General features: G+C 36.9%; 1 long non-coding RNA gene and 1 pseudogene across 1 annotated transcript in view; both read right to left on the reverse strand.

Annotated features, from left to right (window-relative positions):
- LOC147005619 (uncharacterized) overlaps positions 1-23,082 on the reverse strand; it is a 442,787-nt gene that overhangs the window by 386,977 nt on the left and 32,728 nt on the right. The gene's annotated exons all lie outside the window — the stretch shown is intronic.
- Positions 7,607-7,684, reverse strand: LOC147005620 (U4 spliceosomal RNA; annotated as a pseudogene).

A 23,082-nucleotide genomic window follows, 5' to 3' on the forward strand; every position in this document is an offset into this window, starting at 1 on the left:
CACCTGAAAAAATGTTCAACATCCTTAATCATCAGGGAAATGCAAATCAAAACAACCCTGAGATTCCACCTCACACCAGTCAGAATGGCTAAGATCAAAAATTCAGGTGACAGCAGATGCTGGCGAGTATGTGGAGAAAGAGGAACACTCCTCTATTGTTGGTGGGATTGTAAGCTTGTACAACCACTCTGGAAATCAGTCTGGCGGTTCCTCAGAAAATTGGACATAGTACTACCGGAGGATCCAGCAATACCTCTCCTGAGCATATATCCAGAAGATGTCCCAACTGGTAAGAAGGACACATGCTCCACTATGTTCATAGCAGCCTTATTTATAATAGCCGGAAGCTGGAAAGAACCCAGATGCCCCTCAACAGAGGAATGGATACAGAATTTATGGTACATTTACACAATGGAGTACTACTCAGCTATTAAAAAGAATGAATTTATGAAATTCCTAGCCAAATGGATGGACCTGGAGGGCATCATCTTGAGTGAGGTAACACAATCACAAAAGAACTCACACAATATGTATTCACTGATAAGTGGATATTAGCCCAAAACTTAGGATACCCAAGATATAAGATTCAATTTGCTAAATGCATGAAACTCAAGAAGAATGAAAACCAAAGTGTGGACACTATGCCCCTTCTTAGAATTGGGAAGAAAACACCCATGGAAGGAGTTACAGAGACAAAGTTTCGAGCTGTGATGAAAGGATGGACCATCTAGAGACTGCCAAATCCAGGGATCCATCCCATAATCAGCTTCCAAACGCTGACACCATTGCATACACTAGCAAGATTTTGCTGAAAGGACCCAGATATAGTGTTCTCTTGTGAGACTATGCTGGGGCCTAGCAAACACAGAAGTGGATGCTCACATTCAGCTATTGGATGGATCACCGGGCTGCCAATGGAGAAGCTAGAGAATGTACCCAAGGAGTTAAAGGGATCTGCAACCCTATAGGGGGAACAACATGATGAACTAACCAGTACCCCGGAGCTCTTGTCTCTAGCTGCATATGTATCGAAAGATGGCCTAGTCGGCCATCACTGGAAAGAGAGGCCCATTGGACTTGCAAACTTTATATGCCCCAATACAGGGGAATGCCAGGGCCAAAAGAACGGGAATGGGTGGGTAGGGAAGTGGGGGGGGGTATGGGGGACTTTTGGGATAGCATTGGAAATGTAATTGAGGAAAATACGTAATAAAAATATAAAAATTAAAAAAAAAAGTTTCTGAACTACCCACTGCAAAGAGAACCTCCGGTTAAGGCTGATGGACTTTGTCTATAAATATGAAAATAGATATTTGGGTCTGGAGAGATGGCTCAAGGGTTACGAGCACTGTCTCTTCTTCCAGAAGTACTAAGTTCAATTCTCAGCAACCACATGGTGCTCACAACCATCTGAAATCAGATTTGATGTTCCCTTCTGGTGTGTCTGAGGACAGCTACACTGTACTCACGTACATAAAATAAATGCATAAATCTTTTTAATAAATAGATATCTGAAGGTTGTTTAATACAATATTAATGTATTTAAACAAGAGTGTTCAGTAATCCTTCCCACAGATATCTGCCCTCAGCATGGCCTTTTTTACTTTCCTTTAACCTATGATTTAATACTCCCTCTCCACTCCTCCCTCCCCTTATGCCCCATTCTGCTACATTGGCTTTCTTGTATAGTACATGCTAATGGGAATGGAAGAGGCATTAAGAGAGACAGATTACAGGGAGGACAGTTGACACTAATGGCTATTTGAACGTTTATAAAAAGAAAAGTCTCTTATCTTTTTTAAAATAAATAAATAAGTATGAACAGAATCCAAAAGAGTTACCAAATAATGGAGAAGAAAAATTACCAACTAGATATGGTTGGCCATCAAATGAAACCTTCAGTGCCAGAAATGAGTTATATCTAATCGAACTATTGGTGAAAGTGGTCCAAAAAATCATGCAAAATAATTCAGGTTAGCTCCAAGGCTATTGGTTGCTCTATACAAACTGATGGTAAGTCCCTAATACTGAAGACAGAACTCATACATCTAATTGAAGATAGAGAAGTGAAACTCGTGCATAATTAGGTTATTCACTCCTACTAAGTAATATTCATGATACTTAGAATGTACTCTGCACTTACCAAAAATTAAGTTAACCAATCACTAGCTTATCTACCAACCCTGTGATCTGCAATGATGACTTCTCTGCCTGATACACTGGTTCAATAGTGGATTTACTGTGAGAGTAAGCAAGCACTATCTGACTGGATTTAACTTACACTACATTCAATAGAATTCATGCCAGCCACTGCAGGAGTGCAAAGAAACAGAACTAGACAGACCATGGACATAGGGAGGAAAATATTATTGTTCTGCTAGAGAATGTAAAAATAAAACTACTCCTAATGGTACTGTGCTATACCCAGAGATAAGTGTCTTGCTTAGCCAGAATCAGAGGCTTTTCTTCTAGGAGATGAGAATTAATACAGAAACTCATAGCAGAACAATGCACAGAGAATAATAGACTTTTTAAAACTTAGACCTGGATGGGATGCTCACAGCCATCCATTGGACTGAGCACAGGGTCCCCACTGGAGGAGCCAGTGAAAGAACCCAAGGAGCTGAATGGGTTTACAGCACCATAGGAGGAACAGCAATATGAACTAATAAGTATCCCTAGAGCTCCCAGGGACTAAACCACCAACCAAAGAGTACACATGAAGGACTCATGGCTCCAGTTGCATATGTAGCAGAGGATGGCCTCTTTGGACATCAATGGGAAGAGAGGCACTTGGTCCTGTGAAGGCTCTATGCCTCAAGTAGGGGAAATGCTAGGAACAGGAAGTGGGTATGGGTGGGTTGGTAAACAGAGGGAGAGAATAGGTGATAAGGGGTTATCGGAGGGGAAACCAGGAAATGGAATAACATTTGAACTGTAAATAAAGAAAATATCTAATAAAAACAATGAAAAAAGTGTCAGGGATGATGACGAAAACTATGTAATCAATGTCTTTGAGACACAATGGAATTGACACAAATATGAACTCACAAAGATCATAACAGCATTCACAGAACAAATATATATATTGCTGGTAAAAGTCACCAACAGCAACATGCATACACACACACACATACATACACACACATACATACACACACACATATATACATATACATATATATGTATATATATGTATATATATATCCAAGCCAGATGGAGTCCCTATTACTGAGAGGAAGAAGTGAACAAAGGCCCTATCACTTATAAGAAGATATCTCCATAAGAAATTGGTGAGCTCTCATCTTAAAAAGAAGAAAAAGAAAAAGAAGTAATCACACCAAAAATGAGTAGATGACAAGAAATACTCAAATTCAGGTCTGAAATCAATAAAATACAAAGAATGAAAAAAAGCAATATCAAGTCTCAATGAAACAAAGAGTTGGCTTACTGAGAAAATCAAGAAGATTATCAATACGTATCCCAATTAACTAAAATGAAGAGAGAAGGTCCAAGTTAATAAAATTAGAGATAAACAGGAGAACATAACAACAGATCTCAAGGAAATCCAGAAAAGGACATATGTTTAAAAAAATTGCATTTCACTAATTAGAATATCTAAAAAGTGGATAATTTTTCTCATACACACACACACAAACACACACATATGAAAAGTCAAATAAAGATCACATAAGCAATTCATACAGACCTATAGCCCTAGTGAAATAGAAGTAGCCATTAAAAGTCACCAACAGAAACAGTAACAGGAAAGCCCAGGGTCAGCTGGCTTCAGTGATAAATTCTGCAAGACTTTTTAAGAAGAGTTACTATCAATACTTGCAACATTATTTTACAGAGTAGGAATAATTGCCCAATACCGAAACCACACAAAAACCAAACAAGAATGAGATTTATAGACCACTTTCCTTAGGAACATGCATGTACAAAAATTTAATAAAAATACTTGCAAACTGAATGTAACATACTTTAATAAATCATCTACTGTGATCAAGTAGGCTTCATCCCAGAAATACAAGGATGGATCAAAGTAAATAAATAAAATAATTCACCATGTAATCAGACTGAATGAAAAAAAAAAAGAAAAGAAAGAAACCCTCATTTGATTTAGAAAAGGCCTTTGACCCACTATAATACCATCATGTTACATGTTCTGGAGAGACTAGGAATGCAAAGCACATTCCTCTAATTAATAGAGATGACTTATAGAAAGTGGACAGCCAACCTCAACCCAAATAGCCACAAACTCAAAGCATTTCTATTAAAACCAGGGACTAAACCACCAACCAAAGAGTACACAGAGAGTACTGTTGGATATGTAGCAGAAGACTGCCTTATCTGGCATCATTGGGAGGGGAGCCTCTTGGCCATGTCGAGGCTTGATAACACAGAATAGAGGAACACTAGACTGTGAAGGCAGGAGTCGGTGGGTGGGGTAGCACCCTCCTAGAGGCAGGGGAAAGGAGGACAGGATAGAAGGCGTGTGAAGAAGAAACTGGGAAGAGGGTAACATTTGAAATTTAAATAAATTAACCAATAAAAAAGAAATTTAAGAAAATATATTAAGAAACAAAATAAAAAACATGACAAGATTGTCCACTTTCTCCATACCTATCCAATAGAGTACTTGAAGCTTTAGTTAGAGCAATAAAGGAGATCAAGTTGATCAAACAAACAAACAAACAAAAAACAAATCAAAGCATCCTTATTTATGATGACATGATAGCATGTACAGGAGACAATAAAATCTCCACCAGGTAACTCTTACAGCTTAAAAAAAACTTTCAGAAAATTAGCAGGACACAAATCAATTCATGAAAATAAGTAGTCTCCCCATATAAAATTAACACATGGATTAAGGAAGAAATCGGGGAATAAAACATTTTTCACAATGATCTCAGGAAAAGTACCTTCTAACTAAGCAAGTAGAACTTTGTATGATAAAGACTTTAGGACATGGAGGAAATAAATTTGAAGAATATATAAGACAAAATGATTCCCCATACTCATAGATCAATAGCATTAATAATATAGTAAAAAAAATATCATACCACAAAATAAACTATAGATTTAAAACAATCCCCATCAAGATTCTAATACGATTCTTTACAGATCATGAAAAGACAATTTTCAATTTCATATGGAAACATACAAACACACACACACACACACACACATGCACCAACAAAGAACAGGATATCTTAAGCAAAACACTATACAGGATAATGAAAGAACTGCTAGACATATCACCATTTCCAGTTTCAAACTATAGCATAGATGTATGGCAGTAGTAGTAAAAGCATGGTATTGGCACAAAAACAAACATGTTAATAAAAGAAATAGAATTGAAGACCAAGATATAAGTCCACATGCCTCTAAACACCTGATTTTTAAAAAAGAAATATAAGCCAGTAATTCACACTAAAACAAAAAACATCTTCAACAAATAGTAGTTCTTTAGAAAGCTGGAAAGAAATCTACTTTCTTTCTAAGATCCAGTTACATAATTCTTGTGCATATACGCAGAAGGTTGTTAATTTCGCTACCCAGACACTTGCTCAGCCATCTTTATTGCTGTTGTATAGCCAGAAATTGGAAGCAGCCTACATGTCTATCAGCGAATGACTGAATAAAGGGAATGTGGTAATTTACACAATGGAATGTTACTCTGTCACTAACAAGAATGAAATCATGAAGTTCACAGATACGTGGATGAAGCTAAAAAACATTGTATGAAGTAATCCAAAGCAAGAATTACAAATGTAGTATACATCTGCTTATATGAATATGTTGGATGTTACTTCTAAGAAAAGTAAGCTCTGATCTATATAGCCATAGAAGTTATGTACAGCTTAAGGGTCTAGGGTTCCATGATGGATCTCCTGTGGAAGGAGGAATAGAATATATAGTTAGGGATGATATGAGGACCAAGGTAAAGAAGGTGGCAAGAAAGAAACAGATACAGGAAGAAATATTGGGAATACCAACAAAAATTAGGGAAATTTGAGGTTTGTTTTACAACCTACCATAGTAGAAGCTTCATAAAATATCACACATATGAAAATGGACTTAGTAAAGTCACCATAATCAAGTTGTTGTACAAAATTGATCCTATGTAAGAACCCACATACATAAACCCTGTCTATTTTCATGGTTGGTTTAGGGGAGCTATTGGTTGCTCTCTTCAGTATAAGTGTAAGGCCTCAGTGCTGAAGAAACTATCTACACAACTCATTGAACATGGGGAAGTTGAACAGATGCCCACCTGGAGCCTTTAACCCTACCAAATAGTGTTCATGGTGCTGGTATATACTCTGCATGCTACCAGTAGGCAAAGGTAAATATCAGCCGAGCTACAAAACCTACAATAATGATATCCCTGTATGATGTGCTACTGTATTAATGGCACAAAATTTCAGGAAATAACCAAGAAATTTCTGATTGGATTTAAGGACATAAAACTCGTGCCTGACATTGCTTGTGTGGCCAAGTACCTGAGACCAGATAGATCTGGGACTTGGGAGAAAACAACAACAACAATAAAAAACTACTGCCTTGCTAAAGGTATGTTGGAATCAAATGACTCCTAATGACATTCTGCTATATTTGTAGGTAAATATTTTGTTCAGCAATCATCAGAGAAGCTTCCTCCTACAGTAGACCTAAAAAAAAAAAAAATAGAGACCCACAATGAGACAATGTGTAGACAGAGAGAAACTTTGAACTCTTGGATGTGAAAAGGATGACTTCATCAAATCCTTTCCCTCAGGGTGTAGGGAACACTATAGAAATGAGGAGGGGAAATATTTTAGAGTCCTGATAAAGAACAGGAAGGAAACAAGACTTTCTAAACACAGCAGAACAGATAGTGCATACAGGACCTAAGAGAGACTGCAACAGCAAGCGCAGGACTTGCATGTGTCTGAACTAGATGTGGTTCTAGTGCTGAGAGATAAAGTGGACACAGGAATACATATCTACCCTGAAACTATCTCCAGTTGATAACCACACAGAAATGAAAAGTTAGTTTTCTCCAAGTTATTCTTACACATCATTCTCAAGACAGGTCCCATATTGAGCAGTAGATGCCCAACATAACACAAATTCATTAGTATTTTTTGATGTTCTTTATCTCTTAATAATTTGTCATGGCTTAGTATTTTATTTTTATCCATCAGGTCTTTTGCTCATACATTATGGCTTCTACTTTTATGGTATTTGGGGAAGCCTGTGTCTGTAAACATGTGTGTCTCTGTTTCTATGTGTGCAGCTTGTGATTTTTCTTTGGCTCTTGTTCTTTGTTTTGTTTCTTTTGTCCTATTCCAGTTTGTTTGGTTTTTCTCTTGTCTTATTTTATTATTATTCTTTAGATGACTATCTGTCATCCAAAGACAGGCAGGAAGTGTGTAGATTCAGATAGGAGGGGAGGTAGGATCTCAGTGGAGGTCTGGAAAGCCAACTCATAATCAGAAAACCCTGTATAAAAATAGTTTTTCAACAAAAAAAAAAGAATAGAAGGAAAACAGAAAGCAGAGAAGAAGAAAGAGGAGGAGGAGGAGGGGGATGGGGGGAGGAGGAGGAGGAGAAAGAGAAATTGAGTTTTCAATTAGCAATAATTGCACCTCGGATAAACCTCATTGCTAAGATACTGTCACTGCACAAAGCTGAGAAGAGAATGAGAAGAGGGAGAGGAGGAGGAAGAAGAAAAATGAAAGTGTGAGGGGATATTCGAGAAGAGATGCAGAGGCAGCTTGTGGAAACTTGAAGGTATATATTATTATATTTTATTGAATAAACGTACAAAAATAATAATGTCTTTGGTCTAAGATGCCTTAAAAATAAGAAAACATTTTTATTAGCGGTGAGAAACATCTTAACAGAGTGAGATTCTTTGTAGTTTGGTGGTAGAAGCTGGGGCTATGTATGCTCTGTGCAAGAACTCTGTCATTTTTCTATACCCCTAAAGCTAAACATGACCTTCAACATGAATATTTTATGATTTTGCACATTGGAGTTTTGTTTTTATTAATTCCCACTCAGAAAGTATAGATCATAATATTTGGAACTCCTAGAACATTAAACAATTATGCTTGCACAATAAACATCAGCATCTTATTCAAAAAATCCCTAGCATGGTGATTCATATACACATTGAAATTGATCTGAACCATTACTTGTGGATTTCTTCTGGGAATGTATGGCTTGTGGCATCTTCCATTTGTCTTTTCTCATTTCAACTTATAGGCAGTAGATTCTCTCCATGATTAGAATAATGTCAAAATATATAACCACAAGGAGTCATCATTGCACTAATAAATCAAAGCCTTTCATAAAAGCTTTTGATTTAATTTCTCAGTTTAAAATGACCTCTTCTATTAAAATCCCACTCACTTAAAATAATCTATCATTATGTCTGTCTATCTCCTCTAGTCATGAACATCCCAATAGCTGAGGCTGCTTTATGTTTTCTTGTTTCTTTTAATACCTTATTCCCCAGCATTTAGGAAAATGACTGAATAGAGTGTGTGCCCAACATGCTATTTGCCAATTACCTGAAATGATAAATTTGGTTTTCATCAATCTAACATAAAGAGTGTTTCCAGGCTCCAAACAGTGTTCTATGAGGTAGATATAAAAATAGATGCAAAGTTTTTTGCCCATTAGTAGTGATTGAAGATCCCAATACATACTATTACCTAATGTTAAATGTAAAGTTGCTAAAGGGACTATTTAAAATGTTTTGCATTTACGTAGAAGACTTCCTCATAGGGTGACATTTCAGTGGAGATTAGAGGAATTAGAACTGTGAAATATAGGCAAGGACAAACCACTGATAAACAAACAGAATGTATAAGTACACAAAGGAAAAAGGCAAATTCCTCACCTGTAAACATCATTGTTGTGTTCAGAGGACAGAAAGGAAACTGGTGTAGCTGGATCTTGTAAACAATGGGAAGCATGATGTGAATGATATGTGGGGAGGAGGATGTAAGCATCTAATCAGACACGGGGTCTCCTGGATATGCCTGGCTAGCTTTGAACTAAATCCTCCTGCCACATCTTCTGAGTACTAGGATTATAGGCAAGTGTCCCCAGGCTTGACTCAGATTACAACTGAAAACCTCACTGTCACTTGGGAAGAAAATAAAGGGGGTAGGTATCAAGAAGAGCAGAAACAATTGCACAAAACAGATGAAACATCAGTGAATGTAACCAAATTTGTGTTGAAAGTTCTGCCTGAACCAGTAATACTTGAGGGATAAAATGATATTCAGAAGGACAGCAAGGAGAAGGAATGGATAGATGAAGGAAGGAAGGGAGGGAGGAAAGAGAAGTAGAAGAAGATGGTGAAAGAACTCAACAAAAGTACTAACAAGAAAATATTAAAGATATAACAGGATTCCCCTGTTGTCAGAGAATTCTTTTCCCTGGACCTACGGGAATATTCTTAGTTCACATCAGGGCTTCCTCACATACTATAATACGCATTAGTATCATCTTTGTCTTTTATTACAGTACAAGTTCTAACTCTAGATTCAAAGGTGAGGCTCAGGAACTACATTTGATTTTTCTGTTTCACTGGTATGAATTTTTACCTATTTATTGAATAGAGTGTAGCAAGGTAATATAGACAGACAACGGGTCATCATCAAATTGGGCTTACTAGCATTTCCCACTCAAATTAGTTTATTTTGGAATTTGAGACAGATCTTACTGTGAGACTCATATTGTCTTCAACTCTGTGTTCTCCCACCTCAGCCTTCATTTCAAGCCTGTTACTTTAAAAAGTCACCATTGCTTTGTGCCTGTTGTCTATGAATTCTTCTCCTCTAGTAATTTATAAAATGTATAAAAACTACATCAAATTATAGTCAACTCACTAGAAGATGTGAAATTTAACCTCATCTAATTTTATTTGGAAATCCTTATTCAACCTCCAATTTCATTTGCCCCTCTTATGACCATTATTCTATTCTCTTATTTTATAGAACCAATTTTTCCCCTTCCACATGGCAGTATAATTTGGTATAAGAGAGTTCCATGCATGTTGTTGACAATAACATGAACCCTTTTATGTGGCTGAATGATACACCGTTATGTATTTAAACCTCATTTTCATTGCCCATTCATTCTGCTATGGTTAATTGCATATATTGACTTTGGGTTTTGGTTCTGAGATAAATATGGCATAGCAGGTATCTCTCTCACATGCTAATTTCACTGCTTTGGATGGATATCCAGAAGTAAATTACTTGAATAATGTGGAAAATGTAGAAATTCTATTTTTACTACTCTGTAGAGGTCCATATTGTTTCCCATATATTTGATATTAATGCATAGCTGTTCCAAAAAGTACGCGAGTGTTCTTCTCTCTATATCCTGGACATTATTGCCAAAATTTTCTTTTCATTCAATAAAACAAACCACACTTCTGTCTGTTGTATACAAAAATCTACTAACATTGTCTAATGGTAATTCTGCAAATGTTGAACCATTTAAAATAAAACAAAGGGGATGCACTTCCAGGCATATGTAGAGACAACTCCAAAGCACAATCAACAAAAGCAAAAGTACAAAAACATTATATCAGCTTTATACTATTCTTTTTTAAAGGGAGGACTGGTTGATAAAATTATGTTTTTGATACACAAATATGAGGATCCAAGTTCAGTACCCATTGCTCACATTAAAAGGCCAAACCCAAAATGTCATTTTACATAGTTGTATCCCTGCAGCAAACTGGCTGCTTTTGTAGCCTAATTAATAAATGTGAAGTCAATGAGAGACTATACCACAAATCAAGGTGGACAGTTCTTGAGGAAAGCACATGAGGCTTTCTCCAGTCTCCACATGCATGTGCACACTCAGACTCACACACACACACACACACACTAACAATAACAACAACAACAACAACATCAACAACAACAACAACATGGAAATCCATCATGTCACCTGCTGCAACATTTCCAAGATTAATACAGGGGTCACTAATGAAAATTGTTTGGTAAACACAGTTTGAGCATCAAGAATTTAGATAATGCCATAAGGAAGAGTTAGCCTCATTATGAGAACATGTCAAAGTGGGAGACCCTTAAAAACAAAATTTGAAATCTGTATGACTGGTTTTGAGAAATCTGCACTACACTTAAAGGGTCAGGTATAATTACTAATAATACTAATGCAGAAAAATAGTTTCATGTGTTGTAGTGCTTTCCACTGAACAATTGGGATGCCTCCAATCATAGAGAATTAAAGGAGAAAGGCTATCAAGTCAACTGCAAAGTATTCTCAAGCATTATACTTGCCTGATGAACATTCTCAACAACCTGTTGACCAACGCTCCCATAGTACTGTAGAGCTTCTCATTGCTTAACATTACTTCTCTTGTTTTTAATTGGTGGCTAATTTACTAAACCAGGGATAGAGCTGGCAAAATATTCTAGGGTACGATTGAGATGAACTTATTTTTAGTAACTTCTCCACCATATATTTGCTTATATTTTTAAAATGATAAAAAGTGATTAAAGAGACTTCAGAAAGAAACAAAGATTTATGCTCTGGAATTATACTCTAAACTAATAATTACATCAGGTAATCAATATAAATTAATTTATACATACCAACAGCTATCTCAGTATTAAAGTTCAGACAGTGTCTCTATTGGTTAGATTTTTAACATCTTCTTCAAGGGCCCATATGTTAGTTAATCCCTTGATCCTTGTGTTTCATAGGAGGGGATCAAACTTTTAAAAGGTTTTTCCTGTTGGGTGGTCCTGGGACGGATTTAGAACACACTCTGTTTTGATTCCTGGACGTGGTGTCATCAGTAATTTGACAAGGAATTCCACAATCGGTCCAAGGTCTAAAGAATATTTTCACCTTTACTTGGATTAAAGCCAGTAGAGCTATGAGCAAAATTCAACCTACTCTCTTACATACAAATCACCTCAGGTATTTTGTTGTAGTGGTGGGAAGCTGAATATCCAGTCAAGAAATAAATGTAAGTACAATTTCATATTTGCCTTTTCTTTCTTTCTTTTTATTTTTTTACATATCTACAATGAATTTTAATTGTTTTCACCAATTGCCATTTTATCTCCCTTTTTGATTACCCCCACAAAATATCTTTTTCTTCTCAATAAATCCCTATTCTACTTGTGAGTGTGTGTGTATGTGTGTGTGTGTGTCCAACTGTCTAAATGAGTTTAATGAGAGTTGCTTGTGTGAGCATAATGGGGAGTGGCTGAAAAATGAACAATTTACTAGCCTTTATACCTTAGAAGAGACTGGCAACCAGAGCCTCCAAAGCCTTTCTCCTCTTCCACAATACTGTGGGGTCTAACTTCGTGCAGATTTTATGTAGTAACCATAGCTGTAGTGAATCCATGGCTGCGAGGGGCTAATCAGGTCCAGAGGATATCTGTTTGCACACACATACCCAGCCTGTTCGTCTAACTTCTATATTACTTCACACTTACATTTTCTTAATTAAAGATGGTGGACTAACTATTTCCAATTCTATACTCTGGCATTTTGTGTTTTGGAATATAGATCTCAAAGATCATGATGAAACTGAAGATATTTTGGGGAGTAACATACTTTGATGCTATGGTTATTTGGGATTTTTTAAAAAAATATTACACATGCCTGGGTTTCTCTGGGTAAGAATTTCAAAATAGTACATTGAAGACATAGAGATTAACAGATTTTTCTGTTTATCTAGCACATTTGTGAAAGAACACAGTTAAAAATAACAAGCCCTTACTTCCAGTATTATACAAGCAACAGCACATTGCAACATAGATCGTAATTAGGGAAAGAAATCTTTAACCAGTATGGTGGTACTTTGGGGACATGCATCTATCAGGAGCAAAGTATGACTTCTCTTTGACTTTACAAGGTTATTATAATATTAATGGATGCCTTGTACTTCATTCATTTACTTAATTTACATTTATAAAAATCATAAAATATCTAAATTTCTGACAGAATTCATAAGACTAGAAAGTGGATGTTTCTACTGTTTGATGTTTTTCTTTATGATTCCTGTCCCAACTTTGAAAATTCTTCCTTTCATGACTAGAATGTAGAGTTAGGATGTACTATTGTGCTTTAGGAAAAAGTATCCAACTCTTCAACTAGTGTAAGAATAATATTTGAGATTATTTATCTTCTCTTGCTGGGCATTAATTGACTAATCCACACAGAATGTAACCTACTGGTTCCAGATTTCAAACAGGTCAGGTAAACGCTGAGCATCATTCTGCTTCCTGTACAGCTTCTCCTTCAATTCTCTCTTTGAGAACTGTTGATTACAAGAGTACCAAAACAACTTAGCCTCCACTACCAACACCATCCTACCTTTGGCCAGAAGCATTATAGCACATTTCACTTGTGAGAAATGGATGTAGATTCCTCCAGGCGGGTGGGGGGAAACGTAATGTTTTCTGACATTAAATATTACATCTCTCCTAGTTTTGCTTCAAGCATGAATCCACCTCACCTTACGGTCACCTTAAGGTTATCAAAGACCCACATAATGCTCTCAAATAAACCCTGTGAATATGTTTCTCCAGGCTTAACCCCCCCCCCAAAAAAATGGGATCAGGGCCTAATTTTCTGTTTGCTAATCCTCTTCAGAAAGGAGAGGGTAGCACTAGAGGTGGGAAGTTGATAGAAATAGAGAGACTGGGCATATAATAATTAGAGTATACTCTATACGGATATGAAATTGACAAAGAACAAACTCAATAAAAGTTACAAAAAAAATTCTCTGATCTAACTCTAGTGTCTCTTTCTTGTCCTTCTTATGAGCAGAGAAAGGTGCATGACAATTTCAGACCTTTTTGTAACAGATCATTTTTATTCTTTATATTTCAAGATAAACCAAACAAGAAAGGGAGAGTCAGATTAAAGATCTAGTTACTTAGATAAGGACTGAGACACCTGTGGTCTTACATTATCAAAATAATACAAACTCAATAAAAATATCCCAAGACCCGTGGGAGCTAATCACATTTAGAAAAATCTGTGCTAACTTAAATGGAAGTTTTGAGCTATTTCAAAATGATTAATACAATTAATTCATACTAGATATGCTAAGACATAATAAAAAGTTGAAACTCAAGTTGAATTTATATATAACATAATCAGTGTGATCAATTATGAAAATATTATTGACTTTTTCCTCTACAGATGGTATTTCTGACACACAGCAGGATAGCAAACACATTAAGTCTCTTCTAAGACTAATGATGATTGATTTGCAACTGATCCTTATAGACTTAGAGATTTTTTTTAAAATACAGAAATGACAACATGAACCAGATCAATATCTCCATGAAATGACAGGATTGCTTGTCCACTGTTGGCCTCACTAGAACATTTCAGAGAAATGAAAGATTTGCCTCATATTGAAATCATATGAAAATTTCAATGTTATTAGCAATAATATTATTTTTGATATGCAGTATACATTAATATATAACCATTATTGTGTTCTAGGTTATTCATTCGTTTAATAAGCCTTATTATTCTAATGTTGAGATTAGTGAGAAAAAAGTACGTCAGGGCCCCATTCTCTAGACTTTTAAGTCTCACAATGAGCCATTTCTACCAATACTTTATATTTGCAGTCTATCTTCTAAATTACACCTGCTAATTTTCCTGGGGCAATGTAAACTACCATGCACTCGAGGAGATTAAGTGTAACTTCTGAGTGTTGGTTGTTTTTTTCTACCATATGGCTCCAGAGACCAAGTGCATGGCTTCAGGCTTGTGAACTAGCAATGAAAGGCCTCAAAACCTGACTTTCAAAATCTATATTGATTAAACACAGGTTCATTAATCTATTTCCATTGTTTACATTAGACTAAAGTTGGAAATCTTTAGGTAACAGATATAGGATTGCAAAAACATCCAGCTACTCAACCACTCAACAACCATAGCATATTCTTCCTCAGGTTTATGTGTTTCGTGGTGGAAATATGATTTCTTCCTTGTAGAATGAATGACCTCTAATCTTCTAAACATTATCACAAGGAAATTGTAGGATTATCCCAAATCCACTAAAAGGCATAATTAAAACCTGGTTTTGCTTTAATTCCACTTAGGAAATGTGGGGCAACTGGCTATGCACAGACAGCCTGGTGTCCAGTCAAGCTTAGGTCTTGAACCCCAGCAGGACCCGGTGGGTGGTAATTTCCACCTACATGGGAAGGAAGGAGTTCAATCAAGTTTCCTGAACCCCTAGCTCCTGTTGATGTTACCGCCCCCACAGCCCCACAGGAGAGGCATGTAGCTATCAGTCACATAGGAGCAGCACCAAGCCCTCCCACATGCAAATAAGGTTCCCCCCAAACTCTCAGTCCAAGCCAATGAGAGGAATCTGCTGTTGAACCCCAAATCACACCCAGAACTGTATATAAACCCATCCAGGGAATTAAAGGTGCTCTTCATCTGATTCTTTTGTTCCAAGAGCTGTATATAACACTTGGAAAGAGATCTTCTCTCCCCAAGAGCCACCTGAGGTCCCGCCTCACTCCTCATTGGATAGTCAACTTCTCTTGGCCCAGCCCAACCCTACTCAGTTCAGAGCAGCTCAGAGTTACCAAGTGAGTGACCTGGAAGACATGGCATAGACTTTGTCTCCCTGCCTGCACTAGCTTCCCTTCATTGGAACCCTCACACCAGGCCTGAACAGAGATCTCCGTGGAAAACCTCTGGTACCCAGACCCAGAAGGAAATACCACAGAGAAATAGGAAAATAGAGGGCCTTGGTATACGACTAGTCTCCATGATTCCATCTCTCTCACTCATCTGCTGTAGGGGCATAGAAAAGTCCAAGTGTGCATATAACTCAACCTTCTTTGAAGTGACACTATTGCTCCACACTAATGAGATTTATTATATTAAAGCAGTGACTATTACTTTATGAAATAAATGTAGAAAGTATCTTTGATACAAGAGATGATCAATAATAATTTTTTTATACTTTAAGAAGAATGTTTGGGTCTATATTTCCTGTGGTTGTGTGTGATAGAATTAAAGTCAAGCATTGTATCTTCTAATTCATGTCCTTTCCTCAGCATGGTGAAATTAATGAACCATAAGAGAAGCACAAAGGTTAAAATATTTCTATGATTTAATATCCTAGAATGGTCTTGATATGATGTAATATGAAATGTGTATGTCTATAGGCAGATGGTAGAAAAATAAGGGAATTTGTAATAGTGGTACATAGTGGAGGAAATCTTAAAACCCAGTCAGAGGAGTAGAGTAAGGTTTTCTTATTGCAACAACAATCTTTTTCATTCTTAGTACTTAGGTGATTAAGTATGTTCATTCTGTTCCTCTCTTACTGCAGACTTAAGCATGAAATTACACTAAATATTTGTCTGCAGACTTGAGCATGAAATTACACTAAATATTTGTCTTTGAAAAACATTACATATAATTGTGACAGAAATATGAATTAGGTGCTGTTACAAAGTAGAGGCATTTTTGAATAATTGGCAGTGATACTTTATTTTTCATAAATCAATTAACAATTTTGGTGTATATGCATTTCTGTGTTTTCTATTCTTTTCTATGGGTTATATCTATATGTTTTGCTGATATTGCGAGTTTTATTTGCTATAGTTTTGTAGCACCTTTTAAAATCAAGATGCTTTTTCATGCTAGTCCTCGCTGTGTGTGTGTGTGTGTTTCCTTATGAGTTTTACTATTACTTTCCTTAAAGAATGAAACCAATATTTTTGTAATGACTGTGTTGACTCTTTGAAAGCCTCTATGAGTAAAGCAATTTAATCAACACTAATTGGTTCATTTGCAACCAATGAACATGGGATATCTGGTCACTTATGTTTGGTTTTTTGTTTGTTGGCTTGTTTCTTTTCTGATTTGTTTTGTTTTGTCTCTTTTTATAATCCAAGCTTTGTAATTTTGTGGCAGGTCTTTCATGTCATTGCTTAAATATATCCTTAAGTAATCAATGTCTCACTTGTAAAAAGCAAGGTTATTCTGACTTCTCTTTCATTTATTAATGCATTAAAGACACTGCAAGTTTCTGTGTGCTGATTTTCTACCTTGCAAAATTATAGTATTCATTTATGGAACAATCTTCAATAACTGATGACAGAAGAACTGACTATTCATATGAAGAAGAACAAAATTACACCCTTTTCTAATAATCATATGCTAATGAAAATTAAAAATTAAAGATTCAAACCTAGGAGCATAAACTATGAAATTACTGAAAGAAAGGAAATAGTATACAACATGTGTCTGAGAACTTAATATTTTCATTAGCCTCCTATAGTAAAAATGGCAAAAAGTAATGAGAATCTCTTATGACTTCTACATAGTAGCCAGGAAAATGCTAGTGCATAGAAACTAGCAGGGACCTTGCATCCAATGAGACATTAGTGTGTAAAATATACACACTGTTCAAATATCTCAGTAGTGAAAATACAAAGCAAACACACTGATTAATGAATGGACAGGGGATGTGGACAAACAGTTTTCCAAAGTAAATATGCAGATGAACAGCTGATATTAGGCAAATCCACAGCATCTATAGAGACTGCAAAGCCTGCACTAGCTATGAACTTCATGCCCAACATGAAAAGCTGCGTGTAGCATTGCTGAGAGGCACCATGATGACAGTGTCAGTCAGATGATCAAAAATAAATGAGAAAAGAAACAAGGCCTGAGGCCAATGGGCATGGCCAAGGTCAAAATTCCCATTGAGCTTCAACCAATTAAGTGCTGTGTTTCTCTCCTTCAATCACACCTCAGATTAGACACTGAAATGGCCTCTGCACAAATCCCAGCCTTTTTCTTAAGAGGATTTTCTCTTGTCACATCTTGGTGTTCATTCTTGGTTGCGAGTCTATGCTTTTGGTGTTGGGCAAGTTACTTACTCTTTGCTTGATTTGCCCCATCTATAAAGTGGATATATAACATTCCTGACCACACAGGATTACAGCTAGGGTTCTATGAACTCATCTGCCCAAGGTATTAAGTATTCAGTAAGCATTTAGCATATAGAAAAATTTCAGATGCATCTATCATCTCAGTAAAGACTCATTCATATAGAATGGGAAGCCATTCCATTTCTACCTCAAAGAAAGTTAGTCTTTATACATATCTATGCTGAGGTAGAAACCAGTGCACAAGAGTCTCACTTTGTCTCTGCCTATGTCATGATTAAAGTACATCAAAAAGTCTCATTGTATATCCATATTTGTTGTGTCTCACCTGGAGAATAAACTCTCCACTCAATGTCCTCTATATCTCTTTCTGATGCAAATAGTTTATAATCCAGTGGGTCATTAGACAAAAGCATAAAGAGGTAGATCTCCTATCTGAAGTGCTAATCTTTCATGAAAACAGTGGTCAGAATAGAAGAAAGTAGATGGAAATGAGAATACATTAAATCAAAATAGAAAAACAAAACTGGATGCAGAAAGCATATACTAAAATGAGCACAAAAATATGATCTCTAAAGACCTAACCATATGAGGTAGACAGCAAACTGTAAACCATGAGGCAAAGAGCATATGTTTAAAAGCAACACACCTATTCTAAAATGTGTGATGTTCATTATATGTTGATTTTCAAATTAGCCTAATAACCTGTCAATTACATCAATGAACTTTTTTCATTATCTCCAGCAGCCACTGTTTTGGAAATTTATTTCCTTGCTTTATCACACCACAAAATCTAATTAACAACCTTTTAATATTGTTGTCAAACCTAAGAGAGATAACTGAGTTAACTATGGGTGGGGTTTAATCCTACCTCTGGTGCCTTTTCTTTTGCTGCAGTAACCCATAGTACAAACAGAGGAATTTGTCTCTAGGCAAAATAACCCAGGGTCTTCCATCTTTCTACGCTGCTCTGCACTTCCAGCATAATGATACATGTCCCCATTTTAGCTGAACTAAAAATGCTGTAATTACTGAGGTACAGGACAAGAAAGGAAACTAGAGAATGAGTCAAAGGGAGGAAAATGGAGGCAACAGTTTAAAAAATGAGGACATGTACACACAGGGCTCCAGCTGAGAGACAGAATGCTAAAAAGACAAGGAAAATGTAGAAAGAATAGTGAATCCTGAAATCTAATTCTTTGCCATTTTATGTAGGTGAATCCCTACGAGGTGCTTGCTGTGTAATAAACAATACATTTACATCAAGTCAGAATCATCAGATGATTTACAGGAAAGGCTCAAGTAACATTATTACACACAGCATTTTATGATAATAATATTGAAATTACCAGTGTTACCTAAAGTTAAAAACTAAAATGACTTTCATACATTACCATATTTTGTGAAGATGACAGACAGAGAAAAAGCCTGGCATACAGATTGCTATGTGGTAGGATTTCATTAAGAAATTTATATAAATTATATCACTTAATCTCACTAGGTAATATTAATAAAAAATCAAACTAAGACAACAAAACAGTGAAGCAAAATTCTGAAGCTACGTGAATAGGAGTACAGCTGAGGTTTGAATCTAACATATACAATTTTGAGGAACTATTTAAATCCCAGAAGATAACCAGAGATATCCCACTACAGAACTGTTTTGACTACTCAGCTATTAAAAAGAATGAATTTATGAAATTCCTAGGCAAATGGATGGACCTGGAGGGCATCATCCTGAGTGAGGTAACACAATCACAAAGGAACTCACACAATATGTACTCACTGATAAGTGGATATTAGCCCAAAACTTAGGATACCCAAGATATATAATACAATCTGCTAAACACATGAAACTCAAGAAGAATGAAGACCAAAGTGGGGTCACTGTACCCCTTCTTAGAATTAGGAACAAAACATCCGTGGAAGGAGTTACAGAAACAAAGATTGGAGTTGTGACGAAAGGATGGACCATCTAGAGACTGCCATACCCAGGGATCCATCCCATAATCAGCCTCCAAACGCTGACACCATTGCATACACTAGCAAGATTTTGCTGAAAGGACCCTGATATAGCTGTCTCTTGTGAGACTATGCCGGGGCCTAGCAAACACAGAAGTGGATGCTCACAATCAGCTAATGGATGGATCACAGGGCTCCCAATGGAGGAGCTGGAGAAAGTACCCAAGGAGCTAAAGGGACCTGCAACCCTATAGGTGGTACAACATTATGAACTAACCAGTACCCCGGAGCTCTTGACTCTAGCTGCATATATATCAAAAGATGGCCTAGTCGGGCCATAACTGGAAAGAGAGGCCCATTGGACACACAAACTTTATATGCCCCAGTACAGGGGAACGCCAGGGCCAAAAAAAAAATGGGAATGGGTGGGTAGGGAAATGGGGGAGAGGGGGGAGGGTATGGGGGACTTTTGGGATAGCATTGGAAATGTAATTGAGGAAAATACGTAATAAAATATATTAAAAAAAGATAAGGAAAAAAAGAATATATTTTGTGTGCTAGCTTTTAAAATAAATATCAGAAAACATCTCATAACAGAAAAAAAATTCAATTCCACATACAAAAGGAAATTATAAGCAGAGATTTTAAAACTGACTGAAAAAGAATCAAATAAAACAAATTTAGAAGGAAAAGTATACTAGTTTTAACACTTCTCCTTAGTGTATGTCCATTGCCTGCATCTGAACTTGTAAGGGAGTTGTCAAATTTCATCAGATTCCTGAGGTAAGGTTGTAAAAAGTGACTATTTGGCTATTTGTATGTCCATTGCCTGCATCTGAACTTGTAAGGGAGTTGTCAAATTTCATCAGATTCCTGAGGTAAGGTTGTAAAAAGTGACTATTTGGCTTTCCTGTTGATTTTTCAGGTTAATATAATTGGAGAAATATTAAAATTTTCAATTCCAAAAAATGTATTTTAGACTTGCTGTAGTCCCATGGGTTATTCTTTTGAGAACACTGTCCACTGCATTTAATCTTGATAACCAGTGAGAAGATGTCTATGCATAGTTTAAAATAGTATGAAGCAGTACTGATGTGAAACAAACCTTTGAAAGGCAAGTTCAAAAAGAGTGAAAACACATAGAATTAAAAACTCTCATAGCCATTCAATATTCATCAGCTAAAAATTCTTTGTTTAGTTCTGTACCCCATTTTTAATAGGGATATTTGATTCTCTGGGGTCTAACTTCTTGAGTTCTAATATATTGGATATTAGCCCTCTATCAGATGTAGGATTGATAAACATCTTTACCCAATCTGTTGGTTGCCATTTTGTCCTATTGACAGTGTCCTTTGCCTTGCAGAAGCTTTGCAATTTTATGAGGTCCCTTTTGTCTATTCTTGAGCTTAGAGGATAAGCCATTGGTGCTCTGTTCAGGAAATTTTCCCGTGTGCTCATGTGTTCAAGGCTCTTCCCCAATCTCTCCTTTATTAGTTTCAGTGTATCTGGTTTTATATGGGGGTCCTTGATCCACTTGGAGTTGAGTTTTGTACAAGGAGATAAGAATGGATAGATTTGCATTCTTTTGCATGCTGACTTCCAGTTGAACAAGCACCATTTGTGGAAAATTCTGTCTTCTTTCCCACTGGATGGTTTTAGCTACTTTGTCAAATATCAAGTAACCACAAGTGTGTGAAATTTTCAACATAATTAGTCATCAGGGAAATGCAAATCCAAACAATGCTGAGATTCTACCTCACACCAGTCAGAATGGTTAAGATCAAAAACTCAGGTGACAGCAGATGCTGGTGAGGATGAGGAGAAAGAAAACTCCTCCATTGTTGGTGGGATTACAAGCTGATACAACCACTCTGGAAGTCAGTCTGATGGCTCTGCAGAAATCTGGACATTACTTGAGGACCACTCCTTGGCATATAGCCAAAAGATTCCCCAACATATAACAAGGAAATATTCTCCACTATGTTCATATCAGCTTTTTTTTTTTTTTTTTTTTTTTTTTTGGTTTTTCGAGACAGGGTTTCTCTGTATAGCCCGGGCTGTCCTGGAACTCACTTTGTAGACCAGGCTGGCCTCGAACTCAGAAATCCGCCTGCCTCTGCCTCCCGAGTGCTGGGATTAAAGGCGTGCGCCACCACGCCCGGCTCATATCAGCTTTTTTATAATAGCCAGAAGCTGGATAGAACCCACATGTCCTTCAACAGAGGAATGGATACAGAAAATGTGGTACATTTACACAATGGAGTACTACTCAGCTATTAAAAATGATGAATTTATGAAATTTTTATGCAAATGAATGGAACTAGAAAATATCATCCTGAGTGAGGTAACCCAATCACAAAAGAACACACATGGTATGCACTTACTGATAAGTGGTTATTAGCCCAGAAGCTCAGAATATCAAAGATACAATTCACAGACCACATGAAGCTCAAGAAGAAGGAAGACCAAAGGGTGGGTACTTTGGTCCTCCTTAGAAGGGGGAAGGAAATACCCATGGGAGGAGTTACAGAGAAAAAGTATGGAGCACAGACTGAGGGAATGTCTATCCAGAGACTGCCCCACTTGGGAATCCATTCCATATACAGTCACCAAATCCAGACACTATTCTGGATGCCAAGAAGTACATGCTGACAGAAGCCTGATATAGCTGTCTCAAGAGGCTATGGCAGAACCTGACAAATACAGAGGTGGATGTGTGAGACCCTGGCTTAAAGCATTTCTCCCTAGAAGGTAAAGCCCCTAAAACATTTTCCCAAGCTTGTTTTCCCTGATCTTTAAAAATACAGCTAGAAAGAAGCTCTTTGTTCTCTATAGCCTGCAAAAGGTTTTTTTGTTTCTATACTGTACAACCAGAGATGCCTGCCTTCCTGTGCCGAGGACACGGAGATAAAAATTCAGAAAGAACTCACTCCTCACTCCTGCCTTGTAAATGTCACCAAGGACACCCGGAAGAGAAGAACTCTCCCAACTCTCCTCCCAACTCCTCCCAATTCCTCAGATAGCTGTTAAAAGCCCCCTATTGTCACCTCTCGGGGTCGAACTCCCCTGCCCTGCACAGGCGAGGGACTTCGTCCTCAGCTAGCTGATAATAAAACCTCTTGCAGTTTGCATCAGGTGTGGTTTTCTATCGGGACACTGGGGTGCT

The sequence above is a fragment of the Mus caroli genome, unplaced genomic scaffold (assembly GCF_978045245.1).
Source record: "Mus caroli unplaced genomic scaffold, Mus_caroli_1 scaffold_3, whole genome shotgun sequence".
NCBI classification, from domain to species: Eukaryota; Metazoa; Chordata; class Mammalia; order Rodentia; family Muridae; genus Mus; species Mus caroli.